The following is a 27,647-nucleotide window of genomic DNA, read 5'->3' on the forward strand; positions in this document are numbered from 1 at the left end:
AACCAAGATGCTAAGCAGCGTACACGCCCAAGGGCGGGACTTCATAAACATTGAAAACGAGCATGAGATGTCAAGTAGCTGTTACGCCCTTTCAGTGCCTGCCTTTGAAGAAGGGAACATTTCCTGAAACGCGTCGGCAAATAGGCACCAAGAAAACATTGCTTGTACTCTGCGCCGATATATGCTGCTGCTTGCTGATTAAAGAAAGGTGAAATACATAACGTCGAGTGGGCGCTTCAAGCGTTTGAGCAACCTATGGATGGATGTGTAGTGGCCCGCTCATGGCCACGAAGCGGCCCCCCTGCTGACGGTGCGGGACCGGTGTCTGAAGTTGTAAACACCAAAAGGAGGATGTATGACGTTACAACGCATGCTTTTACATCGCATGCCTATACAACGCGGTTTGTACATCGCATACCATTACAACGCATAGCGCTTTTGGGTGTTGGATAGTGAATAGTTTAATTTACTATTCCAACTCCAGTCCCCGTGGACACTAGGGAAGGTTATTGGATAGTAAATTAACTTATTCCCTATCCTAGAGCGCCCCCCAGCGCAATGCGTTGTAATGGTTTGCGTTGTAATGACCGCATTGTAATGGTAGTGCGTTGTAAAAGTTTTGTTGTAAGTGATGTTTCCCCCAAAAGGAACGACGTTACCTGATTAGTAGGCACAAGTAAAGCAGCAAGTACGGTGCAGTTTGAAACACGCAACCCGAAGGTACTTTAATTTGGAAGATGCCCTAAACAGCTACAACTACGAAAAGTTTTATTTAAAAGCATACAAGAACCAAGATGCTAAGCAGCGTACACGCCCAAGGGCGGGACTTCATAAACATTGAAAACGAGCATGAGATGTCAAGTAGCTGTTACGCCCTTTCAGAGCCTACCTTTGAAGAAGGGAACATTTCCTGAAACGCGTCGGCAAATAGGCACCAAGAAAACATTGCTTGTACTCTGCGCCGATATATGCTGCTGCTTGCTGATTAAAGAAAGGTGAAATACATAACGTCGAGTGGGCGCTTCAAGCGTTTGAGCAACCTATGGATGGATGTGTAGTGGCCCGCTCATGGCCACGAAGCGGCCCCCCTGCTGACGGTGCGGGACCGGTGTCTGAAGTTGTAAACACCAAAAGGAACGACGTTACCTGATTAGTAGGCACAAGTAAAGCAGCAAATACGGTGCAGTTTGAAACACGCAACCCGAAGGTACTTTAATTTGGAAGATGCCCTAAACAGCTACAACTAGGAAAAGTTTTATTTAAAAGCATACAAGAACCAAGATGCTAAGCAGCGTACACGCCCAAGGGCGGGACTTCATAAACATTGAAAACGAGCATGAGATGTCAAGTAGCTGTTACGCCCTTTCAGTGCCTGCCTTTGAAGAAGGGAACATTTCCTGAAACGCGTCGGCAAATAGGCACCAAGAAAACATTGCTTGTACTCTGCGCCGATATATGCTGCTGCTCGCTGATTAAAGAAAGGTGAAATACATAACGTCGAGTGGACGCTTCAAGCGTTTGAGCAAACTATGGATGGATGTGTAGTGGGCGGCCCGCTCATGGCCACGAAGTGGCGCCCCTGCTGACGGTGCGGGACCGGTGTCTGAAGTTGTAAACACCAAAAGGAACGACGTTACCTGATTAGTAGGCACAAGTAAAGCAGCAAGTACGGTGCAGTTTGAAACACGCAACCCGAAGGTACTTTAATTTGGAAGATGCCCTAAACAGCTACAACTACGAAAAGTTTTATTTAAAAGCATACAAGAACCAAGATGCTAAGCAGCGTACATGCCCAAGGGCGGGACTTCATGAACATTGAAAACGAGCATGAGATGTCAAGAAGCTGTTACGCCCTTTCAGTGCCTGCCTTTGAAGAAGGGAACATTTCCTGAAACACGTCGGCAAATAGGCACCAAGAAAACATTGCTTGTACTCTGCGCCGATATATGCTGCAGCTTGCTGATTAAAGAAAGGTGAAATACATAACGTCGAGTGGGCGCTTCAAGCGTTTGAGCAACCTATGGATGGATGTGTAGTGTCCCGCTCATGGCCACGAAGCGGCCCCCCTGCTGACGGTGCGGGACCTGTGTCTGAAGTTGTAAACACCAAAAGGAACGAAGTTACCTGATTAGTAGGCAGAAGTAAAGCAGCAAATACGGTGCAGTTTGAAACACGCAACCCGAAGGTACTTTAATTTGGAAGATGCCCTAAACAGCTACAACTACGAAAAGTTTTATTTAAAAGCATACAAGAACCAAGATGCTAAGCAGCGTACACGCCCAAGGGCGGGACTTCATAAACATTGAAAACGAGCATGAGATGTCAAGTAGCTGTTACGCCCTTTCAGTGCCTGCCTTTGAAGAAGGGAACATTTCCTGAAACGCGTCGGCAAATAGGCACCAAGAAAACATTGCTTGTACTCTGCGCCGATATATGCTGCTGCTTGATGATTAAAGAAAGGTGAAATACATAACGTCGAGTGGGCGCTTCAAGCATTTGAGCAACCTATGGATGGATGTGTAGTGGCCCGCTCATGGCCACGAAGCGGCCCCCCTGCTGACGGTGCGGGACGGGTGTCTGAAGTTGTAAACACCAAAAGGAACGACGTTACCTGATTAGTAGGCACAAGTAAAGCAGCAAATACGGTGCAGTTTGAAACACGCAACCCGAAGGTACTTTAATTTGTAAGATGCCCTAAACAGCTACAACTACGAAAAGTTTTATTTAAAAGCATACAAGAACCAAGATGCTAAGCAGCGTACACGCCCAAGGGCGGGACTTCATAAACATTGAAAACGAGCATGAGATGTCAAGTAGCTGTTACGCCCTTTCAGTGCCTGCCTTTGAAGGAGGGAACATTTCCTGAAACGCGTCGGCAAATAGGCACCAAGAAAACATTGCTTGTACTCTGCGCCGATATATGCTGCTGCTTGCTGATTAAAGAAAGGTGAAATACATAACGTCGAGTGGGCGCTTCAAGCGTTTGAGCAACCTATGGATGGATGTGTAGTGGCCCGCTCATGGCCACGAAGCGGCCCCCCTGCTGACGGTGCGGGACCGGTGTCTGAAGTTGTAAACACCAAAAGGAGGATGTATGACGTTACAACGCATGCTTTTACATCGCATGCCTATACAACGCGGTTTGTACATCGCATACCATTACAACGCATAGCGCTTTTGGGTGTTGGATAGTGAATAGTTTAATTTACTATTTCAACTCCAGTCCCCGTGGACACTAGGGAAGGTTATTGGATAGTAAATTAACTTATTCCCTATCCTAGAGCGCCCCCCAGCGCAATGCGTTGTAATGGTTTGCGTTGTAATGACCGCATTGTAATGGTAGTGCGTTGTAAAAGTTTTGTTGTAAGTGATGTTTCCCCCAAAAGGAACGACGTTACCTGATTAGTAGGCACAAGTAAAGCAGCAAGTACGGTGCAGTTTGAAACACGCAACCCGAAGGTACTTTAATTTGGAAGATGCCCTAAACAGCTACAACTACGAAAAGTTTTATTTAAAAGCATACAAGAACCAAGATGCTAAGCAGCGTACACGCCCAAGGGCGGGACTTCATAAACATTGAAAACGAGCATGAGATGTCAAGTAGCTGTTACGCCCTTTCAGAGCCTACCTTTGAAGAAGGGAACATTTCCTGAAACGCGTCGGCAAATAGGCACCAAGAAAACATTGCTTGTACTCTGCGCCGATATATGCTGCTGCTTGCTGATTAAAGAAAGGTGAAATACATAACGTCGAGTGGGCGCTTCAAGCGTTTGAGCAACCTATGGATGGATGTGTAGTGGCCCGCTCATGGCCACGAAGCGGCCCCCCTGCTGACGGTGCGGGACCGGTGTCTGAAGTTGTAAACACCAAAAGGAACGACGTTACCTGATTAGTAGGCACAAGTAAAGCAGCAAATACGGTGCAGTTTGAAACACGCAACCCGAAGGTACTTTAATTTGGAAGATGCCCTAAACAGCTACAACTAGGAAAAGTTTTATTTAAAAGCATACAAGAACCAAGATGCTAAGCAGCGTACACGCCCAAGGGCGGGACTTCATAAACATTGAAAACGAGCATGAGATGTCAAGTAGCTGTTACGCCCTTTCAGTGCCTGCCTTTGAAGAAGGGAACATTTCCTGAAACGCGTCGGCAAATAGGCACCAAGAAAACATTGCTTGTACTCTGCGCCGATATATGCTGCTGCTTGCTGATTAAAGAAAGGTGAAATACATAACGTTGAGTGGGCGCTTCAAGCGTTTGAGCAACCTATGGATGGATATATATATATATATATATATATATATATATATATTCACTGAAAAAACCATAGGTCATAGACCATATATAGTTAGGGATTAGCATTTAAAAAACCTTATTTTACTTACACAAAACCATTGAAATTCCATATATAGTTAGTTGCACTAACTATATATCGCGCACCCGCAATCCACTGCTGATGATGTCACATTTTACATCATTCATGACATGGTCAGTGACATCACTGATGACATCACTGATGACATCTCAAATGACATCACTGATGACATCATCCAGTGACTGTGTGTTTCTGTAAAGTTTAAATATGTTTTACATATTGAAGAATGAGTAGATGTAGAAGTGTCTGGATGAAGGATTTAGTAGGTGCGTGACTGACTGTATGAGTGAGTGATTAAATGTGTCTCACTGAGTGCATGGGTTAGTGACTAAACTGTCTTAATTTGTGCATCATTATGTCTGTTGTTCTGTAAACTGCTGCATGTGTTGGTCAGTAGCTATATGAGTAACTATATGGGTTATTGATTGATTGCCCAAGTATTTGTATGGGAGACTGAGTGTGTGTGTGGCTGGCTGGGAGGTGTGTGACTCTGTGCAGATCAACGTGTACTTGTATCAATGATTGTATAAGAGAGTAAGTATGTGTTAGTATATGTTTCAAAATGTAAGGTGCTCTATGTTTAACTGTATAGATCAGAAAATGGAAGTGTGATTGATTATTTACAGGACTGACTAGGTGTGTGAGTAACTCCATGGATGAGTGACAGAGTGTGAGAGTCTGTATAGGTGTATGAGTGCATATGATAGTGTTGTAAAGATGAGTGATTGTATGTATGAATGATTGTATGGGTAAATGAGTGAATGTGTGTGTAAACATAGGAATCACTGAGTGCATATGTAGTAACTAGTATTGGTGTGTCAATGGTTTCAAAAATTATACTCTGTATTTAACACTGGGTGTAACAGAGGTTATATTAAAGTGTGAGGAGATGCATTGTATTGTCACATGAATGATATCATCAGTGATGTGGTCATTGATGTCAAATGAGATGTCATCAGTGATGTCATCAGTGATGTCATTTGAGATGTCCTCAGTGATGTCATTTGAGATGTTATCAGTGATGTCATTTGAGATGTCATCAGTGATGTCATCAGTGATGTCATTTGAGATGTCATCAGTGATGTCATCAGTGATGTCACTGACCATGTCATGAATGATGTAATATGTGACATCATCAGCAGTGTATTGCGGGTGCGCGATATATAGTTAGTGCAACTAACTATATATGGAATTTCAATGGTTTTGTGTGAGTAAAATAAGGTTTTTTAAATGCTAATCCCTAACTATATATGGTCTATAACCTATGGTTTTTTCAGTGAATTTTCAAGGTTTTTTAAATGCTAATTCCTAACTATATATGGTCTCTAACCTATGTTTTTTTCAGTGAATTTCAATGGTTTTTTAATAGCAAATATCATAAGCTGTTGAATGTCAAGTACGTGGTAAGTAAAAACATTTTCGTGTTTATGCACACTGATCTGCTTTGAATGCTGCCCCCCCCTCATTTCTATTAGGAGTACTCTCTCTTTGCAGATAGTGAAGGGTAGTTAACGCAGGCCTTTGCCCCCGTTGTAATCCGTCGTGCCTGCTTCTCTCTCCATTTGATTGATTGTTATCCAAGCATTTACTGTTTTAGAATTGGTTCTCTTTGGTTCATTCTCTATTTACAAACAAGTCGCAATACTCTGTTTAGTCTTTGCAGATAGCGAAAAATCGTGTAAAAAAACAAAAGGAATCGAGCAAAATCAGTAGGCCACTAATGGGATCTCTTTTTGACCTCGCTAAAATAGAAACATTAGGAACAACCCCTCATGACAAACACGAAACTATTGAGATGAACTGAACTCCACACCATGATGGCTGCAATACAGCTCGGCTCCGCCACCCACTCCGCCCAAAATAACGATAAACTCTATGCAAATATTACAAATATATACAACACACCAGCAAAGTAACAGGGTAAAACATTTTATTAAACAACTATTTACATAACTATTTTATACTTTTTGTTGCCCGATCCGGCTAGCTCAATCGATCGAGCATGAAACTCATTCACTCTGATGGTTCAAAGTTTTGAGGAGTGCTTGTAACACTGTCTGAAGCCTATTTGCACTTGCTTCAGCTTCACTATTCTCAAAGTAAAGTGGGGGCTGTTTGAGGACGTGACTGCATTTGTGAACAATGTAATGCGGTGCCACCCTGAACCGCTTGACGGAGGCCCCCGAGGGACGGTGTGATGGCGCGGACTCGGAGGGGGCGCTTGGCTCCGGCTCCCTCCCCAAGTCGTGTTCTCCTGGTGTAGCCTGAGATCGCCCCCGACATAGGTGGCCGGCTCCCGGGATCAAGCGGAACTTTTTGCCTTTTGGTAACTCTTCCATTCTTGACCTTGTCCCACAATCCGTTTCACCTAAAGACACGCTGTAGTGGGGCGCCCCTTTACCATTTCAGTTGCCATTCCGCCCGCTTTTGCTACACTGTGCCTCTTCCGCTATTCAGCTGTTTACCTCCCGCTCTTTCGACTACAGCATCTCGCTCACCATGTAGTTGAGTTGCTCCCGCTCTTGCGGTGCAGCGATAGCCGGCTGCCACAGTACTCTCAAAATGGCGGCCGGCTCTTCAGATTTGGGCGTGGTCCACTAAAATTGCCCTGCGACACCTTGGAACTCGGACGCTTGTCTGCTAGAGATTGGGCTCCATTCTCGAAAGCGTCCCCTCAGCCTTGAAGATTCTACAAAAGTCTTGGGGGCCCCCGACTCCCGCAGGCTTCTGGTGGGGAGCGGCTAGCATTATTGCTCGTCGAATGGCCACGACGGAGCTACGAAATGGTGGTGCTCTCATGCTAACGCCAGCTTCAGTCTGAAACATCCAGAAACACTGTAGACTACCAATTCGATCAGTTCCGGTAGCGCCCCAACGTGACACGGTAGAGAAGAACTAGCCCTCCCCTCTTTGACTGATGGTTCTTGTTGCCTGTCCCTTCTGTTGTCATTTAACAGAACTATTTAGCCTGCTGAAAGGGGTTGTGTTCCGACCGCTGGTTGGTGGAGACATTTTGACTATATTCTGGACCTGCGTTGTCGCGTAATGCGTCATATGACGCGCCGCGTTAGCGCATCCGGAAGTGATCCGGGGCGCGACGCGCAGCGCGTAACGTAAGCATAACAGGTCATGTGACTTGTTAATAAAACTTTTCATTGGTTCATTTTACTTTTCTTATTCTAATGATGAAAGGCTTGGTCATATGACCTAAAAATTACGCTTTTTATTACTTTCGAACATTATTTTTTCTTAAATATATGTTATAATGTTCCAGGCTAATGTACTTTCCCGGAAAATTTACAACTGTCCTGCAAGTAAAATATATTCCTTTTTCGAGAAAAAGGGCGTTTCTTTGTCCCATGACGGAGCCGTTGAGCAAAAGAGGGTCGGCCTGCTGTCTTAGTCGCCGATACGCCTGAATATGAGATTCTTATCGATCACTTTATGTTGCAGGAGTAGAAAACACAACAGCCCTTGACCATTTATCTTTACTGCGTTCCTGCATATTATACCTTCTACCCTTCATGTAATTGGTCTGCTTTATTTCACTTGCCTTTTACTGATTCTAAAACAGTGACTATTATTAAAAACTTTACCAATGTATATACTACTACCATGTTTTCTTTTAAAAACCTTTATTGTGAAAATGTCATTATACAAATACGGGCCTATAACCACGTGGGCCGGCCACGGAGCAAACTGTAATCGTATATGATGAGTAGACATTTACACTGTAGAGGAACGTAACGGGCGGGCCATTAGGTTGCAAGAACTAAAGTGTCTAACAGTTGCGGAATCGGTGGACGTACATTTTATAATTAAAATACGACAGGGCCAGTTACAATAAAATTATCTAGATATACATTTGCGGGCAAGTACCATGGGTGACGTTAATTCGAACTTTCAATAGTACAGTAATCAATAACACATCAGAACTTAATATCAATAGGGATATCGAAATATTCAATCTATTCTCGTCCCCGCCCGCCATGTGCTTCAAAACTGCATACGTATCTCGTGATATCAAGGTTGTGCAACCAGTACACAACAAGGAGTTACGAGTCCCATTTATTCCGGCGCCATTTTGGGCGAGGACGGGCAGGTCCAGGATATATTCAAAATGTCTCTACCAACCATCGACTATGATGATGTTCATATGCTGTATTTATTAGAGTAACACTCATCTGTCCACATGAAATTAATTTGCCACAATCTAAACATGTCATTTTAATCTTTCCAAAGTTCTTCTAAATATTTGGGACCGTTTCCCTTGCCTCTGATGCTGTCAGTGCCACTTCTTTGATGAATGTACTGGCAGGTCGGGGGTTCTCCTCCAAATCTCTCTTTTATGCAGCACTATAATTAATCGGTGCCACCTCTCCATATGACGATGCATGGTATAGTTACCATAACTATATTTTTTTTCGGTTCCTCTGGAGAGTACATCGTGGCAGATGAAGCGTGTAACGTACCGGGCATTTACCTTTTTTTGCATGTAGAGGAAAGGAAAAAAAATTCGAGCGTCCGAGTTCTAAGGTGTCCCAGGGCCATTTTAGTGGACCAGGCCAAATCCAAAGAACAGGCCGCCATTTTGAGAGTCCTGTTGCAGCCGCCTGTCGCTGTAGCATCAAGAGCGGCCGAAACTCAGCTGAATGGCAACTGAAACGGTAAAGGGGCGCCCCACTACAGCAGACGAGCCTCCACCTAGGAAGGCCCGTTCACGCCGCCTCCCCCCCCCCTTTGGGCACCCCACGCCGTTATTCGGAGCAGGATTGTAGGATGGCCACACCAGTACGGCAACTTGCTAGACACCACCTCGATGCCTACCGAATCTCAGCGCCTTGTGGTGTCTTCTATTCAGAAAACATTGTTGTGCTGCCTTCGACCTATTCGCCGCAAGTGCGCACGCAACTCAGCTGCATAGCTTGCTAGACACCACCTCGGTGCTAACCGAATCTCAGCGCTTGTGGTGTCTTCTATTCCGAAAATATTGTTGCGCTGCCTTTGGCCCCATTCGCACATCGGTCCGCTACTGACGCCATCTCACAGGCCAACGGGGCGCCCCACGCCGACTTTCAGCATTGTAGGATGGCCACACCAGTGCGACAACTTGCTAGACACCACCTCGGTGCCATCCGGATCTTGGCATCTCAGCGCCTTGTGGTGTCTTCTTTTCAGAAAATATTGTTGCGCTGCCTTTGGCCCCATTCGCACATCGGTCCGCTACTGCCGCCATCTCACAGGCCAACGGGGCGCCCCACGCCGACTTTCAGCATTGTAGGATGGCCACACCAGTGCGACAACTTGCTAGACACCACCGCGGTGCCATCGGGATCTTGGCATCTCAGCGCCTTGTGGTGTCTTCTATTCAGAAAATATTGTTGCGCTGCCTTTGGCCCCCTTCGCACATCGGTCCGCTACTGCCGCCATCTCACAGGCCAACGGGGCGCCCCACGCCGACTTTCAGCATTGTAGGATGGCCACACCAGTGCGACAACTTGCTGGACACCACCTCGGTGCCATCCGGATCTTGGCGCGTTGTGCTGCCTTCGGCCTATTCGCACATCGGTCCGCTACTGACGCAGCCTCATGTGCCAACGGATTTTCTACGCTTTTTATACCCTATGCCGCATAACAGGTCATGTGACTTGTTTATAAAACTTTTCATTGGTTCATTTTACTTTTGGTTTCCTAATGATGGAAGGCTTGATCATATGACCTAAAAATAACACTTTTCATTGGATGAAAACTATTTTTTTTTCCCAAACGATGAAAGCCCCACCTTGTTTCTGGATGTTTCAGACTGAAGCTGGCGTCAGCATGAAAGCACCACCATCTCGTGGCTCCGTCGTGGTCATTCCGCGAGCAATCATGGCAGCCGCTCCCCACCGGAAGCCTGCAGGAGTCGGGGGCCCCCAAGACTTTTGTAGAATCCTCAAGGCGGAGGGGACGCTTTCGAGAATGGGGTCCAAGACCTAGCAGACAAGCGTCCGATTTCCAAGGTGTCCCAGGGCCATTTCAGTGGACCAGGCCCAAAAAGGAAAGAGCCTGCCGCCATTTTGAGAGTCCTGTGACAGCCGCCTATCGCTGCACCGCAAGAGTGGGCGCAACTCAGCTGAATTGCGGATTTTGACACAGTGGACCAAAAGCGGACGGAATGGCAACTGAAACGGTAAAGGGGCGCCCCACTACAGCAGACGAGGCTCCACCTGGGGAGGCCCGTTCACGCCGCCTCCCCCCCGCCCCCCGGGGCGCCCCACGCCGTTATTCGGAGGGCGGCAACTTACTGGACATCACCTTGGTGCCATCCACATTTCAGCGCGTTCTGCTGCCTTGGAACTATTCGCACAACAGACCACTACTGACGACCCACCCCCCGGGACGCCCCACGCCGGATACCCAAATCAGTGCGGCACCCAGGCAACATCACCTGGGTGCCGTCCAGAAATCTGGACGTTGTGCTGCCTTGGGATTATTCGCACAACCGACCGCTACTGACCATTGTTCCTTCTTTTTCCCTAAAAATGTTTAAATGTTTTTACTGTTTTTGTTTTGTTGTATATATTTATAAGTTATTAAAGTTTTATAATCCTACTACTTTGTTGGAGTGCTATATATTTTTAATGTGACACATAATTGTAAAAACTTTGATGTACAAAGAGTCATCCCTGGAATCTTCCGCTTCAGGTCGGTCCCCTCCCCAATCACAATACAGGATGGTTTTCAGATAGTAGGAACGCGTGTGGTGTGACGGATCTCATCGGGTGTGGGCCTTGATCTACTATAACTCCTTTGAAGAGGGGTGATTCTTTACAGCTGGGGCCATAAACTACATCTGCAAGGCTAGCTGATAGCCTAGGACCGGCCTGGACAATCGGACACAGAGGAAGAGGAGTGTCAGAGGGTGCGGTAGTGAATAGGGCGAAAGGGAGGTGTCGGGCGGGCACAGGGTGTGATTCTCAGGGAAGAGCAGCGCAGATGGGGGGAGGTTTATTGCCCATGCATAAGACAGAGAGCGGGGGTGACCAGTGCCTGGGGGAGATGCTTGCGAGGGTGGGGAGCCATGCTAAGGATCGACAGCGTGCAGAGAGTGGGTCTGGTCAAGTCATCTAAAATGGCTGCCGTGCACGACAAAAGTGTGGCATTTGAAAAAAGGCAAGATGGCGCAGACAATGTTTTTCAACACTTCCTGATTTCCTTCGAATCGAACGTTAACAGACGTTGGGGCATATTACCAAAGTTAAGCGATATTTATCCCTAACGATGCTTAGCAACGAATTTTTTACCGCTAAGCATCGTCAGAAATTATCGCAGATAAACCTTGCTATTATCAAGGTTTAGCGCAAATGCGATAAAAAACGGCCGCAATGCATTAATATCGCTGAAAAGTCAGCGATATTCATGCATTACCGAGCTAATGCTCTTAGCCATGTTATCCACCTCCCATTGGATAACATGGCTAAGAACTGCTCAGGGCAGGTGTTACTTTTTGGAGATATTCGCGCTTAGCGCGAATATCTCCAAAAGTTGGTAATAGGAGATAGCGATGTTAGCGACTGTTTCCAGTCGCTAACATCTTGGCATGCCCACTTTGCATGTCATTAGTGATAAATATCACTGACATGCAAAGTGGGGCCCAAGATGATCGCTATCTCCTATTAGCGGTCGCTAACTGGTGTTAGCGACAGCTAGGTAATACGGAGATAATTTTATCTCCGCTTTCTTGGCTTTTAAAGCCAAAAAAGCGGAGATAAACCCCCTTGATAATATGCCCCGTTATCTCTCCCACACTACCGGTCCCCCTGGGCTTAAACGCCGAGATGGTAGGGACTGCATCCCGTGAAGATAGGCCGAGACGTCACTCAGCAGAAAAAAAAGTAAAAAAAAAGTCTATAAACATACAATAAGTTAAAAGTCAATCATTCTTCATTCCTTGTAGTACGCTCCCCAGTCCGCTTCCCGTTACGCTAACCGGGCGCACCCCACCAAAAAAACGTTGGTTTTTTGTTTTTTTTTGCCCCGCGGAGCCCTTTTAAAGCCTCCACATCAAACCTATGGGGTCAGGGAGGATCTACTATGCCCCCTTATGGTCATTTGCCCCTTCGCTTTGGCCTCCTCTTGTCTCTCGATCCTACCGAGAGACAAGATGGCGGCCGCTACGGACTGTTTGGAATGTTTACAGACGCCGGAGAACCAATCAGCTTCGCTTCACAAAGCTCCGTAACGCGAAAAGTACGCGAAGTGGAGCGCTGCCCGGAGCGCTGTTACAGATATATATCTTTTTTTGAACGTTAATTTCTCAAAATCCACTGGAGCACATATATTGAGACCTAGCAAAGGCACATCGGGCTACCAGTCCCTACAATTTTGCCAAGTTTCGTGCAAATCCATTCAGCCGTTCGATTATTATTATTTTATTTTTTTTTGCCCCACGGGGCCCTTTTAAAACCTCCACATCAAACCTAGGGGGTCAGGGAGGATCTACTATGCCCCCTTATGGTCATTTTCCCCTTCGCTTTGGCCTCCTCTTGTCTCTCGATCCTACCGAGAGACAAGATGGCGGCCGCTACGGACTGTTTGGAATGTTTACAGACGCCGGAGAACCAATCAGCTTCGCTTCACAAAGCTCCATAACGCGAAAAGTACGCGAACTGGAGCGCTGCCCGGTCCGCTGTTACAGATATATATCTTTTTTTGAACGTTAATTTCTCAAAATCCACTGGAGCACATATATTGAGACCTAGCAAAGGCACATCGGGCTACCAGTCCCTACAATTTTGCAAAGTTTCGTGCAAATCCATTCAGCCGTTCGGGCTAAAAGTGAGGCCAACCGCCCTATGGAAAACTCAATGTTAAAAACACGTTTTGGGACCCCCCTTTTTTCTCGGCCCCCCCCTTGACGAAACCCCCCCAAATTTTCAGGGGCTGCTCAGAAACGAAATGTTCCATTTTCCTGAAAATTTCAGCCAATTCCGTCCACAAACGTTAAAGTTATTAGACATAGAATTTTCAAAAATCCCATAGAGAAAAAATCCTAACTATATATACCTACTGGCGACCGCCAGTAGGTAATATATGTATTCCAAAGTGCCCTGAAGCATTGGAAGGGCTCACGACAGCGCTCTGCCAGCAGGCTATCAGATGCAGCCTTTCTTCCTTCTCCACCTTACTTTCATTCGGCCAACGCGTTTCAAGGACAAACCTCTTCATCAAGGGCCACAAACTTCACAACTAAGGCTCGCATTACTTTAATTCATTTCCGGTTTATTTAAGGTGAGTTCAGCCCTCAGTGGGCGTGTGCAAAGTGCACATTTTGTTGATGCTTGATGGGACATGGAGTCCTCTAATGCGAGAGTCAGTGTTCCATTTTAGTAAATTCAGTTGTTTGTTTGCTTTTTTAAAATTCCATTAATTCCTGTAGTAGGACGTGGATCAGTTAGGCAGGCTCATTAAGCATATTGAACGCTGTGCCGATCCGCTCTGGCAGTACAAAGCAGCAGCCTCTTCCAGCTGGTTTAGAATTTCACTGCCAGCTGGTGATGGAGCACCTCCCCACGGCCAGGCTGCCGTGCCTAAATTTGTAATCCAAAGTGCCCTGAAGCATTGGAAGGGCTCACGACAGCGCTCTGCCAGCAGGCTATCAGATGCAGCCTTTCTTCCTTCTCCACCTTACTTTCATTCGGCCAACGCGTTTCAAGGACAAACCTCTTCATCAAGGGCCACAAACTTCACAACTCAGGCTCGCATTACTTTAATTAATTTCCGGTTTATTTAAGGTGAGTTCAGCCCTCAGTGGGCGTGTGCAAAGTGCACATTTCGTTGATGCTTGATGGGACATGGAGTCCTCTAATGCGAGAGTCAGTGTTCCATTTTAGTAAATTCAGTTGTTTGTTTGCTTTTTTAAAATTCCATTAATTCCTGTAGTAGGACGTGGATCAGATAGGCAGGCTCATTAAGCATATTGAACGCTGTGCCGATCCGCTCTGGCAGTGCAAAGCAGCAGCCTCTTCCAGCTGGTTTAGAATTTCACTGCCAGCTGGTGATGGAGCACCTCCCCACGGCCAGGCTGCCGTGCCTTAATTTGTAATCCAAAGTGCCCTGAAGCATTGGAAGGGCTCACGACAGCGCTCTGCCAGCAGGCTATCAGATGCAGCCTTTCTTCCTTCTCCACCTTACTTTCATTCGGCCAACGCGTTTCAAGGACAAACCTCTTCATCAAGGGCCACAAACTTCACAACTCAGGCTCGCATTACTTTAATTAATTTCCAGTTTATTTAAGGTGAGTTCAGCCCTCAGTGGGCGTGTGCAAAGTGCACATTTCGTTGATGCTTGATGGGACATGGAGTCCTCTAATGCGAGAGTCAGTGTTCCATTTTAGTAAATTCAGTTGTTTGTTTGCTTTTTTAAAATTCCATTAATTCCTGTAGTAGGACGTGGATCAGTTAAGCAGGCTCATTAAGCATATTGAACGCTGTGCCGATCCGCTCTGGCAGTGCAAAGCAGCAGCCTCTTCCAGCTGGTTTAGAATTTCACTGCCAGCTGGTGATGGAGCACCTCCCCACGGCCAGGCTGCCGTGCCTTAATTTGTAATCCAAAGTGCCCTGAAGCATTGGAAGGGCTCACGCCAGCGCTCTGCCAGCAGGCTATCAGATGCAGCCTTTCTTCCTTCTCCACCTTACTTTCATTCGGCCAACGCGTTTCAAGGACAAACCTCTTCATCAAGGGCCACAAACTTCACAACTCAGGCTCGCATTACTTTAATTCATTTCCGGTTTATTTAAGGTGAGTTCAGCCCTCAGTGGGCGTGTGCAAAGTGCACATTTCGTTGATGCTTGATAGGACATGGAGTCCTCTAATGCGAGAGTCAGTGTTCCATTTTAGTAAATTCAGTTGTTTGTTTGCTTTTTTTAAATTCCATTAATTCCTGTAGTAGGACGTGGATCAGTTAGGCAGGCTCATTAAGCATATTGAACGCTGTGCCGATCCGCTCTGGCAGTGCAAAGCAGCAGCCTCTTCTAGCTGGTTTAGAATTTCACTGCCAGCTGGTGATGGAGCACCTCCCCACGGCCAGGCTGCCGTGCCTTAATTTGTAATCCAAAGTGCCCTGAAGCATTGGAAGGGCTCACGACAGCGCTCTGCCAGCAGGCTATCAGTTGCAGCCTTTCTTCCTTCTCCACCTTACTTTCATTCGGCCAACGCGTTTCAAGGACAAACCTCTTCATCAAGGGCCACAAACTTCACAACTCAGGCTCGCATTACTTTAAATCATTTCCAGTTTATTTAAGGTGAGTTCAGCCCTCATTGGGCGTGTGCAAAGTGCACATTTCGTTGATGCTTGATGGGACATGGAGTCCTCTAATGCGAGAGTCAGTGTTCCATTTTGGTAAATTCAGTTGTTTGTTTGCTTTTTTAAAATTCCATTAATTCCTGTAGTAGGACGTGGATCAGTTAGGCAGGCTCATTAAGCATATTGAACGCTGTGCTGATCCGCTCTGGCAGTGCAAAGCAGCAGCCTCTTCCAGCTGGTTTAGAATTTCACTGCCAGCTGGTGATGGAGCACCTCCCCACGGCCAGGCTACCGTGCCTTCATTTGTAATCCAAAGTGCCCTGAAGCATTGGAAGGGCTCACGACAGCGCTCTGCCAGCAGGCTATCAGATGCAGCCTTTCTTCCTTCTCCACCTTACTTTCATTCGGCCAACGCGTTTCAAGGACAAACCTCTTCATCAAGGGCCACAAACTTCAAAACTCAGGCTCGCATTACTTTAATTCATTTCCAGTTTATTTAAGGTGAGTTCAGCCCTCAGTGGGCGTGTGCAAAGTGCACATTTCGTTGATGCTTGATGGGACATGGAGTCCTCTAATGCGAGAGTCAGTGTTCCATTTTAGTAAATTCAGTTGTTTGTTTGCTTTTTTAAAATTCCATTAATTCCTGTAGAAGGACGTGGATCAGTTAGGCAGGCTCATTAAGCATATTGAACGCTGTGCCGATCCGCTCTGGCAGTGCAAAGCAGCAGCCTCTTCCAGCTGGTTTAGAATTTCACTGCCAGCTGGTGATGGAGCACCTCCCCACGGCCAGGCTGCCGTGCCTTAATTTGTAATCCAAAGTGCCCTGAAGCATTGGAAGGGCTCACGACAGCGCTCTGCCAGCAGGCTATCAGATGCAGCCTTTCTTACTTCTCCACCTTACTTTCATTTGGCCAACGCGTTTCAAGGACAAACCCACTGAGGGCTGAACTCACCTTAAATAAACCGGAAATTAATTAAAGTAATGCGAGCCTGAGTTGTGAAGTTTGTGGCCCTTGATGAAGAGGTTTGTCCTTTCATTCGGCCAACGCGTTTCAAGGACAAACCCACTGAGGGCTGAACTCATCTTAAATAAACCGGAAATGAATTAAAGTAATGCGAGCCTGAGTTGTGAAGTTTGTGGCCCTTGATGAAGAGGTTTGTCCTTGAAACGCGTTGGCCGAATGAAAGTAAGGTGGAGAAGGAAGAAAGGCTGCATCTGATAGCCTGCTGGCAGAGCGCTGTCGTGAGCCCTTCCAATGCTTCAGGGCACTTTGGATTACATATATATATATATATATATATATATATATACATATATATATATATATATATATATATATATATATATATATATATGGAACAGCAATGGCGGTTAGAGCTGGAGCGCTCTTCAGCGGGTGCGTGCGTGGGTCCAGCCACCGGACCGAAAATCTTTTTATCACAAAAAGTAAACGCCGCACTCAGGAACTGTGATTTACTGATTTATTAGGCAAACTCCACAGGCAGTCTGTCACACCTACGCGTTTCGGGCACACGCCCTTTCTCACGGTAGGTGGCACTACTTTTCCTTCTGTTTTTAAGGCTTTGCAATTCACGACCCTCCCATAGGATTCTGGGATTGGTAGTTTATACATTTACATAGTCTGAGACACCTTCTGTGACAGCAATTGTAATTTAGTAATTGTTTCACATGACACGTTTACCTGAACCAATTGCATGAAAGATTTGTACAATTTTGTAAAATCTCAACTAAAATTCAAGGGTATAGTACTTTTTAAAATCAAAACACTTTTTATAATTCATGCATTGATGCAGCTGTTTGTCACCCGTTAAGCCACCATTATTATATATATTTTAGTTGTGTCAACTTAGGGTATAGTACCTAAAACTTTTTTTTGAGACACGTGGCTATTCTCGTCCCTGAACTTAATCATTTGCTCTTTCATATTATGTAACATGATGTTCTTAATTTAAATTTCTAGCAATCACTTTTTTTAAATCAAGGCTTGTTTATCAGTTTTTGTTTTACATATGTACAAAAAGTTCCTCGTCAAGGTTCATCCCTCTCGGGATTCTGGTTTTCATACGGATTATGTACTTTGATTCCATTTGGCGTAGTTTCAATTTCCGATCACCCAGTCTCTCATTCAGTTCAATCTGGTCTATCCCAAAAAAGCACATTTTCCTCCAATCCCCACCTTGACATTCGAGCAGATGTTTGGCTGTAGCATATGTCATATCTCTGTTCTTTACAGCTCTTATATGCTCAAGCATTCTCTTCTTCAGGGCACAGATTGTGCTTCCAATGTACATTTGTGTACAGTCACATTGAATGATATATACTACAAATTGAGTAGTACAGGTTATTTTTGTTTTGATTTCAATTGCACGTCCTTCTGGATCCTTGAAAGATTTTGTATTTTTGCCAATTTTGCACGCTTTGCAACGTCCACATTTGTTAAATCCATTTTGTTGCTTATCGAGCCAGTTCATAGATTTTTTGTTTGGATTTACAAAATGACTTCTGACGAGCATATCCTTTAGCGAGGGTACCTTTCTGAATGTCAATTTTGGCTCTTTTCCTAGTATTTTCTTTAGGTCAGCATCTTGTTGTAATAGTGGCCAATATTTTTGAATGCATCCTCGTATTTTGTGTCCCTCTTTGCTATAGTTTAGTATTAGTCTAGGTATCTCGTGTGTGTTTTTTGTCACTTTACTTTGCTGCATTAGAATTTCTGACCTTGTTTTTTGCTTGATATTTTCCAAATTTTTCTTTAAATCTCTTTTCCTGTATCCTCTTGTCTCTAGCCTAGATATGCATTTAGTAATTTGTACATTGGCTTCCTCCTCTTTGGAACAATTTCTTTTCATCCTCACAAACTCTCCAAATGGTATGTTCTTAATCACTGATTTCGGATGAAAACTTGCAGCATGTAAAATGCTATTAGTTGCAGTACTTTTCCTATAAAGGGTGGTATTGATTTCGCCATTTTCAATATACACTGTGATGTCCAGATAATCAATTCTGTTTTTGCTTATGTTACATGTAAATGATAATCCAACATCATTGTTGTTTAATTTGGCAAAGTACTGCATGAATTCTTTTTTTGTTCCGTTCCATATAAGAAAAAGGTCGTCGATGTATCTAGACCAAAGCATTATTTTTTCCAGTTCTTGATGATTGTTCTGTCCCCATGCTATCTCCTTCTCCCACCAACCCATGGTTAGATTCGCATAATTGGGGGAGAAGGAGACGCCCATTGCACATCCGCACAATTGTTGTTAGATGTTATGATTAAAGAGGAACACATTATTGGTAAGACAAGTCTTGATCAGAGTCAATAGCATGGCTGAATGTTCCAATTGTGATATGTTTCTTTGTTTGAGAAAGTAGGCACAAGCGTTTAATCCTATTGTATGTTCGATTGATGTATATAAAGATACAACTTCTATTGTTACTAGTAGAAAGGCAGGATTCCATGTGATATTAGACAGTATACGAAGGAAGTCCCCAGTGTCTTGTACATACGAGGTTAAGTTTTTCACTATTGGAGCTAGATATTGATCGACATAAGTTGAAATATTCTCATAAATAGAGTCACAAGAAGACACTATTGGTCTACCCGGTGGGTCGATAAGAGTTTTATGCACCTTCGGAAGGAAATAAATAGTTGGCATAGTCGGATTTTCCTTCCAAAGGTATTTTAGCTTATCAGTGTTTAAGAGTTTTTGCTCATGCCATTCATCCAACATGGTTTTCAGATCCTTGAGCATTGTATTTATTGGATTGCATGTTAATTTTTTGTACTTGGTCTCGTCATTTAGTTGTCGGTATGCTTCCTTCATATAATTTTGGGTGTCTTGTATAACAACGTTGCTGCCCTTGTCTGCGGGCTTAATTATTATTGCATTGTTGTTAGCCAAAGTTCGTATGGCTTCATTCTCTTTTATGGTGATGTTTTCCGATCTTTTGTTTTGTTGTTTTTCCAATTTGTCTAGTTCTGTCATTACAGCTTCTGAGAATGAGTCTATTTTGTTCCCTGGGTATAGCTGTGGGCAGTATTTCGATTTTGGATTTACACTGCTTTTCTGATGTGATTTAGTATTTATGCCCATTTCTTGTAACATGGTCATTTCTGAGATTTCATCATCCTCATATTCATTAGCAAGATCATATAGAACTTAGAAATGCGGTATCAATTCAATCGTTAGTTCCGATGTTGTTTCACTTGTGGTGGTTCTTATTTCTTCTCCTATTTCAGATGCTTGTCCTACTTCTTCCTCTTTGTTAGCAAAGATTTTAGCCAATTTTATTTTCCGTACAAACTTATAGATGTCAATTTTTGTATTTGTATAGTTGAAATGCTTGTGTGGACAAAAACTTAGGCCTTTATTTAGAACGTTGGTTTCTGCTGGTGTTAATCCATGGGTTGACAGATTTATTATCAAATTTTCCTTTTCTATTAATTCTTGTTTCTGTTCCTCAGCGGATATTGTCTCCTTGTTGCTGTTGTGGTCGTTTTTTGATCTCCTGGTTCTTCTGCGGCTTTTGAAGACTTTGTAATATTTTTTCCAAATCCTCTGCCTCTGCCTCTGCCTCTTCCCCTCGTTTGGCCTTGCGTTCTTGACAAATTTTGATCGAGGTTCACTAGGCGCATTTCCTCTAAAAAAAGTAAGTTTGTTTGCTGTTTAAAGCCCATAGTTGTGGATCCTTCTCCAACACTTACATCTGATTCGCTACCTGATCCATTTATTGGCTGATATGTTTTCTTTGCAACATTTGATTTTAAGGCATCGAAGCATTTAGCGAATGTCAGAATGCGTCCGTGTTTGTAATCGGCTTCGTCTCTTTGAAACTTTCTATGTTTTCTTTGTTGGACTTCCTCCTCGTATCTTTCCAGGCGCTCTTCCATCTCCTTGCGCATTTTTTCTGTTTCTTTTTTGTCTTTCAAAGAGATTTTGTGCTCCAATTCTTTTATTGTGTCATGTATTTCTTCTAAATCTTTATCCGCGAATTTAATTAAAAAACGCATCATGTTTTTGCTGCATTGCATGTTGTTTTCACCCCACTCTAGAAACAGTTCGGTTTTAGTATCAGGATAGGTGGGCATCGTAAAAATTTGGAGTCCACGTGGCACCCTATCTACTTCCAGGTATTTTTGAAGTGTGATAGTTTCCCAGCTTTGGGATAGACCAGATTGAACTGAATGAGAGACTGGGTGATCGGAAATTGAAACTACGCCAAATGGAATCAAAGTACATAATCCGTATGAAAACCAAGATCCCGAGAGGGATGAACCCTGACGAGGAACTTTTTGTACATTTGTGAAACAAAAACTGATAAACAAGCCTTGATTTAAAAAAAGTGATTGCTAGAAATTTAAATTAAGAACATCATGTTACATAATATGAAAAAGCAAATGATTAAGTTCAGGGACGAGAATAGCCACGTGTCTCAAAAAAAAGTTTTAGGTACTATACCCTAAGTTGACACAACTAAAATATATATAATAATGGATGCTTAACGGGTGACAAACAGCTGCATCAATGCATGAATTATAAAAAGTGTTTTGATTTAAAAAAGTACTATACCCTTGAATTTTATTTGAGATTTTACAAAATTGTACAAATCTTTCATGCAATTGGTTCAGGTAAACGTGTCATGTGAAACAATTACTAAATTACAATTGCTGTCACAGAAGGTGTCTCAGACTATGTAAATGTATAAACTACCAATCCCAGAATCCTATGGGAGGGTCGTGAATTGCAAAGCCTTAAAAACAGAAGGAAAAGTAGTGCCACCTACCGTGAGAAAGGGCGTGTGCCCGAAACGCGTCGGTGTGACAGACTGCCTGTGGAGTTTGCCTAATAAATCAGTAAATCACAGTTCCTGAGTGCGGCGTTTACTTTTTGTAAAAAAAAATATATATATATATATATATATATATTCACAGAAAAAACCATAGGTTATAGACCATATATAGTTAGGAATTAGCATTTACAAAACCTTGAAAATTCACTGAAAAAACCACAGGTTATAGACCATATATAGTTAGGAATTAGCATTTAGAAAACCTTATTTTACTCACACAAAACCATTGAAATTCCATATATAGTTAGTTGCACTAACTATATATCGTGCACCCGCAATCCACTGCTGATGATGTCACATATTACATCATTCATGACATGGTCAGTGACATCACTGATGACATCACTGATGACATCTCAAATGACATCACTGATGACATCACTGATAACAACATCCAGTGATTTTTTGTTTCTATAAAGTTTAAATATGTCTTACATATTGAAGAATGAGTGGATGTGTAAGTGTCTGGACGAAGGATTTAGTAGGTGCATGACTGACTGTATGAGTGAGTGATTAAATGTGTCTCACTGACTGCATGGGTTAGTGACTAAACTGTCTTAATTTGTGCATCATTATGTCTGTTGTTCTGTAAACTGCTGCATGTGTTGATCAGTAGCTATATGAGTAACTATATGGGTTATTGATTGATTGCCCAAGTATTTGTATGGGAGACTGAGTGTGTGTGTGGCTAGCTGGGAGGTGTGTGACTCTGTGCAGATCAATCTGTACTTGTATCAATGATTGTATAAGAAGGTAAGTATGTGTTAGTATATGTTTGAAAATGTAAGGTGCTCTATGTTTAACTGTATAGACAAGAAAATGGAAGTGTCATTGATTCTTTACAGGACTGACTAGGTGTGTGAGTAACTCCATGGATGAGTGGCAGACTGTGAGTGTCTGTATAGGTGTATGAGTGCATATGATAGTGTTGTAAAGATGAGTGATTGTATGTATGAATGATTGTATGGGTGAATGAGTGAAGGTGTGTGTAGACGTAGCAATCAGTGAGTGCGTATGTAGTAACTAGTATTGGTGTGTCAATGGTTTCAAAAATTATACTCTCTTTTTAACACTGGGTGAAACAGAGGTTATATTAAAATGTGAGGAGATGCATTGTATTGTCACATGAATGATATCATCAGTGATGTGGTCATTGATGTCAAATGAGATGTCATCAGTGATGTCATCAGTGATGTCATTTGAGATGTCATCAGTGATGTCATCAGTGATGTCACTGACCATGTCATGAATGATGTAATATGTGACATCATCAGCAGTGGATTGCGGGTGCACGATATACAGTTAGTGCAACTAACTATATATGGAATTTCAATGGTTTTGTGTGAGTAAAATAAGGTTTTCTAAATGCTAATTCCTAACTATATATGGTCTATAACCTGTGGTTTTTTCAGTGAATTTTCAAGGTTTTGTAAATGCTAATTCCTAACTATATATGGTCTATAACCTATGGTTTTTTCTGTGAATTTCATTGGTTTTTTAACAGCTAATATCTGTAGCTGTAAAATGTATTCTTCTTTAAATCCAAAAATATATTTTATATGTTTATGAATAATTTTTTTTTTTAATATTTTTTTTTCTTCGTTCCCGCTTCGCGAATCGGGAAGCTTCCCGTTAGCTGACCTTGATGCCGCGAAATAGACCGCGAGCCGGTAAACGTTTCTTTACCGCAAGTGCCGCGTTAGAAAACAACATCGTGACGCCTCCCGTCCGCATGACGTTTCACGTTGTCGCGTGATACGTCATATGACGTGCTACGTTAGCGAACTGGTACGCGAAGCGAGTCGCAAAGCGCAGGTTTCTGGAAGCAAACCGGGAGGCCCTGCAAAGCGCTTAACGTAAACACAGCAAGTCATGTGACTTGGTAATAACACTTTTCATTGGTTCATTTCACTTTTGGTTTCCTAATGATGTAAGACTAGGTCATATAATCTAAAATGAACACTTTTGATTGGTTGAGAACTCTGGTTTTTCCCAAATGATGAAAATCCCTCCTTCTTTCCTCACTCTGACTTTCATCATTGTGAGAGAAAGACCCTTTGTGATCACTGAGCAATGGCTTCTTTAGTAGCTTCAGCTGGTGCTTCCCCACCACCTCCACCACATCCAAGGAAGAGTGGACCACCTGCTCAAGTTATAATTCAACAAGAAGAAGAAGAAGAGGAACAGGACGACGAGCACGAAGAGAGGCAGTTTTTGCCTGAGCAGCCCAGGACGTCTCACCGGAAAGAAAACTTCATTTGGCAATTTTTTAAAATTCCTAAAGGTCAGAAAAAAGTAAATGCAAGATACGTAACTTGCCTTATATGTCAAGATAGACTGTCCAGAGGAACCGAGAAAAAATACAGTTTCGGAAACTACACAATGCATCGCCATATGACTAGGTGGCATCCTAACAACTACAGTGCTGCACAGTTTCGGAACGACCTAGATAATCTCCCTATTATGGCCAGAAGATCTGTTGTACCGGAAGTAACGGGACCAGAGGGCAGGGAGATGGTGCCAAATATACAAATGAAATTTGGTGAAGTAAAACACACCTGCGTATTTTGCGATGGATTCATTTCCTACGGAGAAAAAAGCATCACTCTGATCAACAGAGCTATTGACTATCATATGCAAGTTTGTACGAAACGCCCAAAATAATAAATACTTCTTTTTTTGTTTTGTTGCTCCTGTTGAGCCCTTTACAATGAATCGTTTTCATTGCCCCCTCCAAGAAAAACCCAAAAAAATATAAAACTTCAGAAAAATTCAAAAAAAGTAAAAAAATGTTCCGAAAAATAATAAAAAAAATATAAAACAACAAAAACAATAAAAAAAAAAGTTCTTTTCAGAACTACCTCCCCGTTATTAAAAAATTGGTACAATATTTGGAACTGTGCCAACCTCTATTTCTCTTAGTTCGCTTCCCAGTTCGCTCGCCGGTACGCGAACTAGAAGCGAACCAAAAACGGTAAGTATAAGAGAAGGAAACAGACACTTATGTTAAAAGAAAGACAGCTATAGGGGAGTAAACTAGAGATACTATTACCCGTAATCCACTGCTGATGATGTCACATATTACATCATTCATGACATGCTCAGTGACATCATCAGCAGAGGATTGCGGGTTTTTTGGCAACGTGCCTTATCCACGGTTTAATAACGCTGCCTTTTGCTTTATATAAGTTTTCAAATTGTATGAAATATATACCAATAGGTCGTTATGAACCTTTAGGTAGTGCTTTTCTTCATGAGGTCTGGTCGCTTCCATACACATACAGATGTTTCAAAGATGATCAAGAAGTTTATCTGAATGGAGAGGAATGCACTGAGACGCCAGATCATTCACTAATGTGTAGGCACATACAGTTACACGGTTCATGCAACAAACACCGACCAAATATGGCTTGCGTGTTGCAAGGCACGCCAGTTCCTGCTATCATCCCCACGTTCAAGTTGTTGGAAAATGGTAGTTATTTGATGCTCAATAATGAAGATTGTTCTGAGTTAATTGAAAAGGGTCTGCACCTCTGTACGGGTGTTCGCTATGTGAAGCACGAAAGTTTCACGGGCCGAACTCAAGGCCACCTCTCTCTGAGACAAAAGAGCTCTTATTCTTGCCATGCCGTTGAAATCTGTCCCAAGGTTGGTATTTGTGGCCAGATTGAAAACTCCCTATGTTCATGTGTGGGAGGAAATAGAACATTTCTGCAGCAAATAACCCGTTCACTTACTGTTACGATAAAAGGAATACTTTTAATTCAGATTTGCCTTTCAATTTCAGCAAGATGGTTCCGACTATCTTTAACGCATCCTCCACAAAGACCCTGGCGCACTTTTTTAAAGTTGTTACCAGTGGTCTCGTGACTTCATTTGAGAAAATCTTTGGAGTCATCCCTGCTTCCTTTCATTCCATTTTCTCCACTCCGGTTCGTGGATTGGCATTTTTACTTGCATTACCAGCGGACGCTCTTGTGCTTTTTTACATTTTTAAATATGGATATCCCTCCTATGCAACCTCCCACCCTGCAGCTGCTGACACTGTTCCGCAATCACATGCTAGAATATTATGGCACAATGCCGTTGGCGATATTAAGCACGGCATATGGATTATCTTTTCGATTCTCCTACTTCACCTGTGTCCAGCCTGTATTTCACTGCCTGACCTGTGATTTCGATTGGGCCATTGATTTGTGTCTCTGCGGACCGGTTTCTCCTGACGTCGACTTTAATCAGCTGATGACTCCTATCATTACTCACGAGTTGGTTTGTCCTGGCGAAAGGATTATGGCTGTGGCATTGATGCATGGACTACTTGGTCCCTGGAATTTACTGGCGGCAGCACAGTCTTTCTTGGAACAGAGCTTTCTTGAAAACCCACCGAGCTGTCCTCTGATGGTGATAGAGGATCCGGTGCTGGGAGAGCACGTATGTTCTTTTCCGCTTTTAAATTGGATGGCTGAACTGTTTTCGGATGAAGACGGTGACTTCCTATTGGAGGCTGTTGCAGCTTATTTTGCATACACAGTTATGTCATAGACCTTTTTCATGTTTGATATGCTGAGTACTAGCATTTCATTGACAATTCATTGACTTATTTGTCAAGTTTTTATTATTTACCTTGCCTATTGGCTTAAGACTCGATAAAGTACTTGGCTGTTTTATTTTTCTTTAGCATTAAATTTTCCTAGTTTTTAATGCTTTACCTTGCGGACCGTCCACATATAAACTTGCAATCTGCTCTCATGAGATGGCACTTCTATTATCTTATTCAGTTCGTTTCCGGATCATGGGGAGGTGTCATCTAGGTCCTGGATATCTTTACACCGTGTTAAGTTAGCATGGGCTCATTACCGGTTTAAACGCCATTTTTCCTTTTTTGCAACTTCTGCACACGACACTTAGTTGTTGCTTTAGCTTTCCACCTAGTAGTTCATCGTGGTTTACATGAGAATAATATGTTATTGCTCTACTATCTGCTTTGCTTGTTAAACTATATCTGTACAGCGAGTGCTAAAGTTTCAAGAACAACACGATACAGAATTGTTATGAGGTCTGATCTCCACGACTTCATACTCATAACATAAGTGCAACTTCTGCCAATTCTGGGCATGAGGCGAGTTTTATATTGCTTTGCCGAACACACATACACAACAGTTGATGCGGTTCACATGAAGAGAGAGCTGGTGTATGCTGATGTGATTCCTTCAAATCTAAGACACTAAAGTATGGGCACGCCCTAAACCAACACAAAGAGACCTTCTTAGCAAATAATATAATATGTGTATTAGGGAGGGTGAGATATAAGCAGCCGCGGGCCGTGGAGGGAGTTACGGTGAGGCAGGGAGGCGGGGAGGGGGAGAAGCAGGGTGGAGCCCTCTCTACCTTGCCCCTCCCCCTCCCCGCCTCCCTGCCCCACCGTAACTCCCTCCACGGCCCGCGGCTGCTTATAAGTGTTGCTAACTCTTATTCATTTACAGCATGTTAACATACTGTCACCATTCGCTTTTTATGTACTAGTAACTATGCTGGTAATTTTGCTACTGATAATATGTGTACTTCTATTATCTAAGATACTACGCCTGAGAAGACGGCATTAGTAAATAAACATTTCAAATACACATGTGTTCTTCTTAACTCCATGTTCTGGTTTCTAAGAAATATATAACGACCGACTGTTCATGAGTTCCACGTATCCTGAGGTACTATAAGTTCATATTTTGGATTGTCTAAACATTGAGAGTTTGTTATATCCAATGTGACACTGTACCTAGCTTGCTAAGGAGTTTTTGATTACTAACGTGAGTTTTGGGACACCCTAATTCGCCGAGGTTCCAATCCTCTGTCCACAGTTCTGTGTGAGAACAGAAACCCTGCGACAGGGGCACCCCCGACCCTTGCTGGAGCTTCATCACACTTGCGATACAACTCCAGCAATGCGCCACCTTTACGGCACAGATACATCACGCATCTGTGCTGTTTTTGCCCCATGATGCGCCACATTGTAAATGCAGCACACCATAGGTGACGGAACAGCGGCACAGAATGACTAACACATCCCTGGTGATGCTCCAGTCATCATAAATGTATCCCTATGCTTCTTATCTTGT

Source organism: Lissotriton helveticus, chromosome 8, assembly GCF_964261635.1.
Source record: "Lissotriton helveticus chromosome 8, aLisHel1.1, whole genome shotgun sequence".
In the NCBI taxonomy this organism is placed as follows: domain Eukaryota; kingdom Metazoa; phylum Chordata; class Amphibia; order Caudata; family Salamandridae; genus Lissotriton; species Lissotriton helveticus.